This window comes from Nomia melanderi, chromosome 11, assembly GCF_051020985.1.
Source record: "Nomia melanderi isolate GNS246 chromosome 11, iyNomMela1, whole genome shotgun sequence".
Classification (NCBI taxonomy): Eukaryota; Metazoa; Arthropoda; class Insecta; order Hymenoptera; family Halictidae; genus Nomia; species Nomia melanderi.
Window position 1 is genome coordinate 16,779,349 of NC_135009.1, and position 8,326 is coordinate 16,787,674.

The following is an 8,326-nucleotide window of genomic DNA, read 5'->3' on the forward strand; positions in this document are numbered from 1 at the left end:
CGAGTCGATTTTATTCGAGACGAAGACTCGTAATACGACCGCGGCTGGAACGGGTCCGCGAAAGTTCCGGGACGGATAGAATGAAATTTGAATAAAAATACAGTCACCCTCCGGATGGGTTCCCGGGAGGGAAAATAAAGCTCGGCCTTAGCCTCGGAGGGGTCAGCCGACGTTGATCCTGGAACGCGTCGCATTCTATAGTAGCTGTTCGCGTACACGTGTATATGGGCGCCTACACAGATTCTCGATGGAATATACGGATGATATTATATTTTGATTTTTCATAAGAGTCTGGGGAACTTATCCATTACAGGGAAACGGGACGCATATTGTGGTTGTCTGTGGACAAAGTCCCAAAATTCGAATATTCGCATAATGAAATCCGAAGAGTACCAATGTATCGCTAGTCCTTTATACAAAATGATTTTCATTTGAAAAATAAATTCTTTTATAACGTTGGCATCGACACGCAAATGTCCATTGTCATTGGGAAAGCTTGATAATATCCCCGTAATGTAACGGAAATACAACCACCATACATTTAACTCTATACCTGAGAAACTTTCGTCTGAAACATTTTTGTCTATCACTCATACTTTCGAAGTTATCGAGTTTCGGCCAGAAAGCGGCCGTTCGGCTGTGAGACGGTTCCGCCGGGCAGCGGAACGTTAAAGCGAAAGGGGCTGAAGATGAGGGTGGGCTGGGTAGGTCTTCTCGTCTCCGAGTCTTCGCTCCTCCGAATAAGACGAAAGGAGGAAATTGGTTTTGCATTACAAAGCCGGTGGCCCGTGATAATAGAGCGTTTCGTAGGCACGAGTACGACCGCTTACCTCCTATGAATCGACGAATTATATTATTACCCGAAGCGAAATCCGTCGCAGCCGTGCTCGTCGTCGTCGTCGTCATCGCAGTCCTTTAACCCCTTGACATTAAGTGAAAACTTCGGTTTTAAAACTTCCGAGTATAGCTGTAACACTTTTCATACACCCAGAAAAAATCGAAAGTTTTTACTCGGCAGTTAGCGAAACAATTCCTGAAGTCTACCTATTTCTCGGAACTTCTCCAATTCGATATTGAATCCTTTCAACATTATTTGCGAGCAGTTTAACCTCTCCGTAAAATCTTATCGAGAATAATTACGGCGAAGCTAATCTAACAGTTACAACTCCCGTCGGTCAAATATTATATGAATGTGATTATTTTGGATCGTGTTAATCCGGTTCAATTCAGTGTTCCATTTTCCGATACGCCTTAGAAACGCGCGTCGACAGAAAATTCGGTCGTAGGCAAACAGTTAAGGAAGACGACACGCGCGACGCATCGGTGCTTCCGATACTGTTTCTATCGGAAAAGTAATATCGGCCTCACCTTCTATTTTCGTTCTCACCGGGGCCCGTGCAATCTGAAATACGTGAGAACGATTTACCTCTCTTTTTTCCTTCAACGATTTTACCATTAGAGATTCACGTTCTTCGTGGAATTCGCAGCGAGCGGTCTCTCGCTCCCTCTCTCTCTCTCTCTCGCGGCGGATGGAATGAAACTCGATACGAAAATCGTACGATTTTGTTCCATCTTTCCTCTCCCCCGTCCGAGTCGCATCGTTTATTCTTCGTACCGCCGTGACGAAGATTTATCGGTCAACTCGTTCCGACCGGGTCACACTGGAAAATCGAACCGGTGTTCCCCGGAAGTTCCATCTCTCCTCTCCCCAAGAGAAATAATCTGTTGTCTACGTTTGTTCGAAGGACGCTCGACAGCTCTGGGAACGAAGACGTCCACGAAGGTTCGAGAAACGGAGACTCGCGCCGCAAGAACATTTTCGGCTACTTATCGTTTCGTTGGGAAACGAAACGAACACGCTAGGAAAAGAAGATAGCTGCAGGATAGGAGACTGGAAACAAGATGGCGGGGTAAGTGGAACAAAGAATCGGTACTTTTCGATATCGAGCAAGGCTGTTGTACGAGACAAATGCTGTCGAGCAGAAAAAAATAGGAGGTCGAGGAGTTTCGCGTCTCCTCGACGGCTTGTAGTCTGAAATTGACAGTGGTATTCAAAAGTTCTCGGTCGGATAGGTTTCGGAATTGAGTCCTTGTCACACTGATATTGTCATTATTATTATTATTATTATAACAGAAAACAAGCGTTCTGTTTTAAACACTCTATCCGAAACCCTTTGAACTGAATGATTTATTTCTAAAGGAATATCTACACGGAGTAGATGGTGTTGATTTCTTTACAGTATCTGATGCAATATGCCTTCATAATAACAAAGAACCTTTCAACGCCACGTATCATTAGTCGCTCTAGAAAGACGAGGTATCGAGAGTAACGTAGCAGTCTTTGTTACCTAACTACCGCAGTAGTCGAGGACAAAGGAACGCGTAACCGATCGCGTTTTGCAGTCGTTATTCTAATTCGACGTCCCGTGCTTAACAACCGTACATACAAGATCGGAATTTAATAAGCCGAGTTATCGGGAAGTCGGCGCGATCTGACGCCGGAAGCCGCGAGACGCCTTTGAAAAGCGCAAACCGTGATAGACATTCCCGAGGACAAGCCTCTGTTTAGCAGTAGTTGGAAAGTTTTCGGGTTTCCTCGGTTCCCTCCTCCCTCCCCGGGACGGATATCCCCGCGAGGATCGTTAACGCGGGAACGTGGGAACGTCGAAAGCGTTTCAAGCGATTCGACTGCCGAGTAAAAAGTTTCCGCGCGGGAGCTAAGGTAATCGTTTCAGCGGGACGATGGCCGACGCTGATCGCGCCTCGACGGGAATCGTTCGCGGGGCGTTGAGTATCGGGGATTTCTTCGCCGCGGAGCCGAACGAGGTTTCGCTCCGACGAGACGAGGAGCGGAAGCGCGGAGGCGGACGCGAACGCTGCGGTATCACGAGCGCGAGGCGGGAAGACCATAAATAGATTAGTCTCGCTAATTGACGAATCGTTAATCTCGCTCCGCGTTACATCCGGAATGGTAACGGATGTGGACAATAACGACTCGGAGGGCCGCAAAATCGGTCCGGACACACTCCATTCTCCCACGCTCGGAAATCGCATCAACGTACACGCGGAACGAGTTTCTGGTAAAGCCTAGGATGCGTCGGGAACGATGTATCAGGCAGCTCGCCAAACGGTAATGTTTCTCCGGTTTCCAGGCCCGACGCGGCGTTACCCTTATTTATTTATCCTTTTATACGTGTGCTTTAGCGGCCTCGCGCGGAAGAACGGACGCGGCGCAGCTTTCGTTTCAACTCTTTTCTCCCTCCTTCGTAATTTGCACTCGGGACTTTGAATATATTTCCTCGCATGCGGGCCCGCGGGATTACACGTGTACCGCGAGCAGAGCTCGGCTTTAGACATTTTCGGATCGCGGCGAAGCTAACGGCGTTGCTTCTCCTTCGATTCCGTTTCTCCTCGAGCGTGTTCAGTAGTAGACTCGACGCAATGCCCGGCGAACTGTTCGCGGCGCGTTCACGGTTCGCGTTCTGTCGAGCTCTCCCCGCTGTTTTCTTTCGGTTCCTTTTCTTTGTTTTCGTTTCCTTTTCTTTACTTTCGTTTACTAGTTTCCTAACGTTTCCTCTCGTTTCCTCTCGCTTCCCTTCGTTTGCTTTCGTTTTTTAACTTTTCATCTCGTTTCTTAACGTTTCCTAACGTTTTATATTCCCTCCATTTCCTTCCACTCGGAACGTTCCGCGCGATATATTCAGCGACGGTAATCGCCAACGAGGCCAGCCGAACGAAACGTAGATCGTTACCGGAAGACAAACAACGCACACTCGATCTTTCCACCGCGAGCGTATTTATTCGATTCGGGAGCCGAGGGATACGTCTAATCCGTGGCGCACCGGCAGCTGCGAGAAGGGTGTAACTTCATCCAATTTCATCCGTGGTGTAAGTAGGCGCGCCCCGATAAAAGGATAAACGGCATTTCCCGATCCCGTTCGTCGCATTGCCGATAAGACGTAATTCGAGTCCGGCATCGACACAGAATCAACCTTACGGCAGATATTTTGCTCGTCGAATGCCGAAGCAATTTCGTTTCGCTGACGTAGCCGTATGCGACCGGACCCTAAACTGCCGGCGAACTGGAACGGGAACGAAACCGTTAGACGTGCACGCGTACGAATTCTACGTGCGAAAGATGGAGCGCGACCGACGACGATGAAGAAGGGAAACGGAACGTTACTCCCGCGTCTTCCCGACGAATCCTGATCGGCGACGGTCCGATACCAAGCGGAACGAGCGGAATCCGTCGGCCGCGAGCTCGAAATTTCCTCGTCGGCGACCAGCGGCTGCGCGACAGTGGTTTTTCACGGTGCTCCGAGCCGAGGAGCCGCGAGACGCGCCTCGGGCGCTCGAGGGGCGAGCATGTAACCGTTATGTGCTCGCATAATACGCACGTACATAAGATCAATGCGGCACGGCGCAGATTAATCGGAATAGCTCTCGACTTCCCTCGGTAACCGGCAACTTTGATCCGCCGTTCGAAATGCAACGAAAGAGACGACGACGGCCGCGGAGGAGGAGGACGGCTGCTCCTCGCGGGAACAGCCAAGTTCGGCGTACCTCGGGCCAACCGATATTCCAAAGCCCAGTTTCCAGGCTTTTCAGATTCCATTACGGCCGCCGCCGGCGAGAATCAATATTTAAATTCGTAATGGCCACGGCTGGCTGCAATTATGGAACGCGGGCCGCCTCATAAAATCCTCGGATCTCCCCGTTCCCGCGGCTTCCGCGGGCTCGATTCCGGATCCTATTCCCGCGGAACTATTTCTAGCGCTATCGACTTCTCCGCCGCGTTGCCGTATTTTCAGAAACGGCGGAGCCGCTCGGCGACTGTTGTCCCGCGACTCTCGCTCCCCTCGTTCTCAGCTCCGAACCTCGATCGCCTTCGATCCACCGACGTCCAACTGGGAACGGGATGGGAACGGGCGAACCCGCGATGAGAACCGCTGGCCCAGCGCAGTTTGAGTCGGTCCTCGAGGTAGAATTGTGCGTGGATCAATAAATCGCGCGTGGAACGGAACGGTTCGACGGAGACAGGGAATAAAGGGAGCTTACGAAGCTTCGATGGGAATTCCCGAGCGTCGTCGACCGACTTCGGCGGACTTTCGGGAGATTCGTTATCTCGATCGGCGGACGCCGCGGCACTGTCTCCGACGCTTTTATCCCGGCCCCCGTCAACGAGATTTTCGAAACGCTGCGCGATCGTTAATCGATAAACGATAAACGAGTCAGGGTCTGCGGGGGATGCCGGTCGAAACGGCGGTCGCGGAGCGGCGAGGGGTAAACAGGGCGCGGGAATGCGGCGCGTCGGCTCGTAAATGTCAGCCGTTCCGATCGGGAATCCGAGCGCTGAGGATCGGTACTCGCGTGCGCGAAGCAGGCCTTTTAGGATAACGAGCGTAAGAAATAGTATACTGAGGGGACGCCACTGTGAGGTACTCCTAATGCAGATTTGCCGCCTAATCTTTATAACGTCCCGTGTTCCGCGGAGGGAGGCGAGGACTATGATTACAGGGATGCCCCGAATCTTCTTTCATTTTATCAGGCACCTGGTTGGTAACCTGAAGGAGTAGGACAGAGAATTGCCTCGATACGATCGCGTAAAATTCTGAAGCAGAATATAAGAGATATTAGGTAACTGTCGGATGAAGCAAATTTTCCGAAAACCTGTCTAGGACGATTGCGAGTTGGATTCCCAACGTTTCTGCATTTCCTTCGATTCACCTGTGAAACTCGTAATCTAGGAAGCCACCGGTTAGAAGGATTCGATTCCTGAATTGGCTTTCGCAAGGAGATCCCTTACACTAGTGAATTATCCTTCGTTGGTTCGTAACTTGAAAACAGCTGGCCGTTCGTCGTCGGAGAGACGGAGAGCGCGCGCGAGAAAACGAGGATCGTTGGCTGCGGAAAATAATTATCTCGGAATCGGTGGGAACCGTGGGAAGGACACACCGGAAACCACGGGACCGTGAAGGGGTGAAAGCGGAGATCCGCCGAGCGAGCCGGCGTATTTATCCTTTTCCTATGGAGTCTGCTGGATTAAGGGCGGACAACGCCTAGAGGCGTCCTAAATATAGCTGAACTTTCGGAATTTTTAGATTAATAACTATTAAGTGGAAACTTCGGATTCCTCCTGGGTATAAAGCTGTAAGCCCTCGACTACCGTTGGCGCTTGAAAAATTTGGTTTCGGTGTACCGTTGACAACCATTGGCACTCAAAATGTTGACAATGATTGCAGCGGAGCTTGTAAATCTGTTAGGACGTCTCTAACTGCCTCATATTCCCTCTGATTGCTCCGAGGATCTCCACCTTCCGAAAGTACGCGATCGGCAAGCCGAGTAACCGATCGAACCGTCAAAATTCAATTACGCGAACGCGGCGGAACTTAACCGCGAATTCCGGTCCGGCGACAGGCGGAACCCGATCGCCGAACGACGCCGCTTCCCTTCAGGAGGGATTCCGCGAGGTTTTCTCGGAAGATCGCATTCCCGGAAGCGAACGAAAGCGGAGCGGGCACGAAGGGAAGAGAACGGGTAGATTAGCGGAAGCGAGCGCGGAGGGCCGAGTGTATTTTATTAATCGGCAGGGGTGTTCGGCGCGAGTTACGTCCGGTCTATCGGGTAGCTAAATTGCTATCGCCGAGACGCGGCGTACGCGCGCGCCGCCAGAAATTGAAACAATGCTCGAAATCGCAGACACCATTATGCCGTCGGTTTGTCCGTTTATCCGTTTATCCATTAACGCGGCCGCCGCGTTCCTCGCGCGGCGGACTGTTTACGGACGGGGGGAGAAAAAGCTGACCGATGAAAGGTGCCGGAGATAAAGCGGCCTCGGAAGGCCAAGGAACAATGGGCGCGTTTCAATTATCCCGCGTGTAAAAAAATCCGCTTATGCCCTCGACGAAAACCCCCGGTATCGACCCCGCGGCCCCGCCAGAACTTCGACAAATAGCGTTCCCGCGGGGATTTTAGGGAAATCTGGAACACCGCCAATACCGTTCCCCGCCGCCGCGTAACACCGCGCGCTCGCCCCGGCTCTGAGTTTATATTCGCGGTCGTTTTTCTCCGCCGGTATTTTCGGGTTTATTCGTTTGGCAATGGGACGAGTTTACGCGTGGACGACGACGTTCCTCCTCCGCTTCCTTCCTTTCCGCGCGATATTCCGCCGATATTCCCGCGAGTTTATCAGCGATCCGGGAACTACGGCCTCGCGTTTCGGCCGCTGCAGGTTCCGGATCTACGCTCGGACGGGGCGGAGATTCTCCTACGGCGATAACAGCCTCGAACGGAACGATATTCGCGAGTTCGACTGCGAAACCCGCCGGCGGAAAACGGTGGACCCGGTCGGCGAGACACCCTCGATTTTCGACGCGCGTCCGCTGGCCGACCGCCGAGGGGTAGGCGCGAGGACAATGCCGCTCGTATTTCGCGTGCTCCGTCAAAGGGTTCTGACTCATACGCTCTATTCAGACCTCCGAGAGACAACGACGGCGGGCGAGGGATTTAAAGTTGCATCAATCGAGATAGACGCACCGTGGGCTGGATCGGCGATGCAGGGGACGTTTCGACGAAATGTCTTGCGACGCTTGGAGTACTCTTCTGATTCGAATTGCGCTTCTGCTCGACGCTGATGTTCATTGTCTGTTGGAACAGACGGTTAATTAACTTTGGAGTTCCGGAAGGTCTCGGGATCAGACAAATTCAAATATATTACGATGACTATCGTTGCAAGAGAACCTTCGTGATACCCCCATAATGTAAATAAAATATGGACACATGTTTAGCTCTCTTACAACAGTTTGAAGCATTTCTCTGTGTCACTTATACTTAACACTATTTCTACCGAACGACAGACACCTGAAACTTTCACTTGAAACGATTTCCTCAGCTTCGTTATTCATCTTGAATTAAATTTTTGGATATTTCCTACGTTATAATCGTTACTAGAAAAGTCGAAAAGTCAATTTAAAGTGTACCACTGAACTCGGAAACAAATTTTAAGTGAAAAATTCGAAAGGCGCCTCTCCGATAACTTCGGTGGAATCAGTGTTTATGAAAAAGTCATCGACTTTTCTCGAGAAACCGGTCGTTCGGCCATACTGTGCAGGAATTACGTAGGGCCTGGGATTTCGTTGGTTCGATCGTCGCGCGAATAGGTTCGCGGGGAGCCGACGTTCCGCTTCGGAGGCCGTAACGCGAGCGCGTAAACGTAGCCGGGTTATCGTTCTTTCGATCGCAACGCTAACGGTAAACCGCGAAAATCGCTGATTTTACCAGCGGATCGTAACTCGTCGCGAGCACGAAACGATCGCGTCCGCTGCGG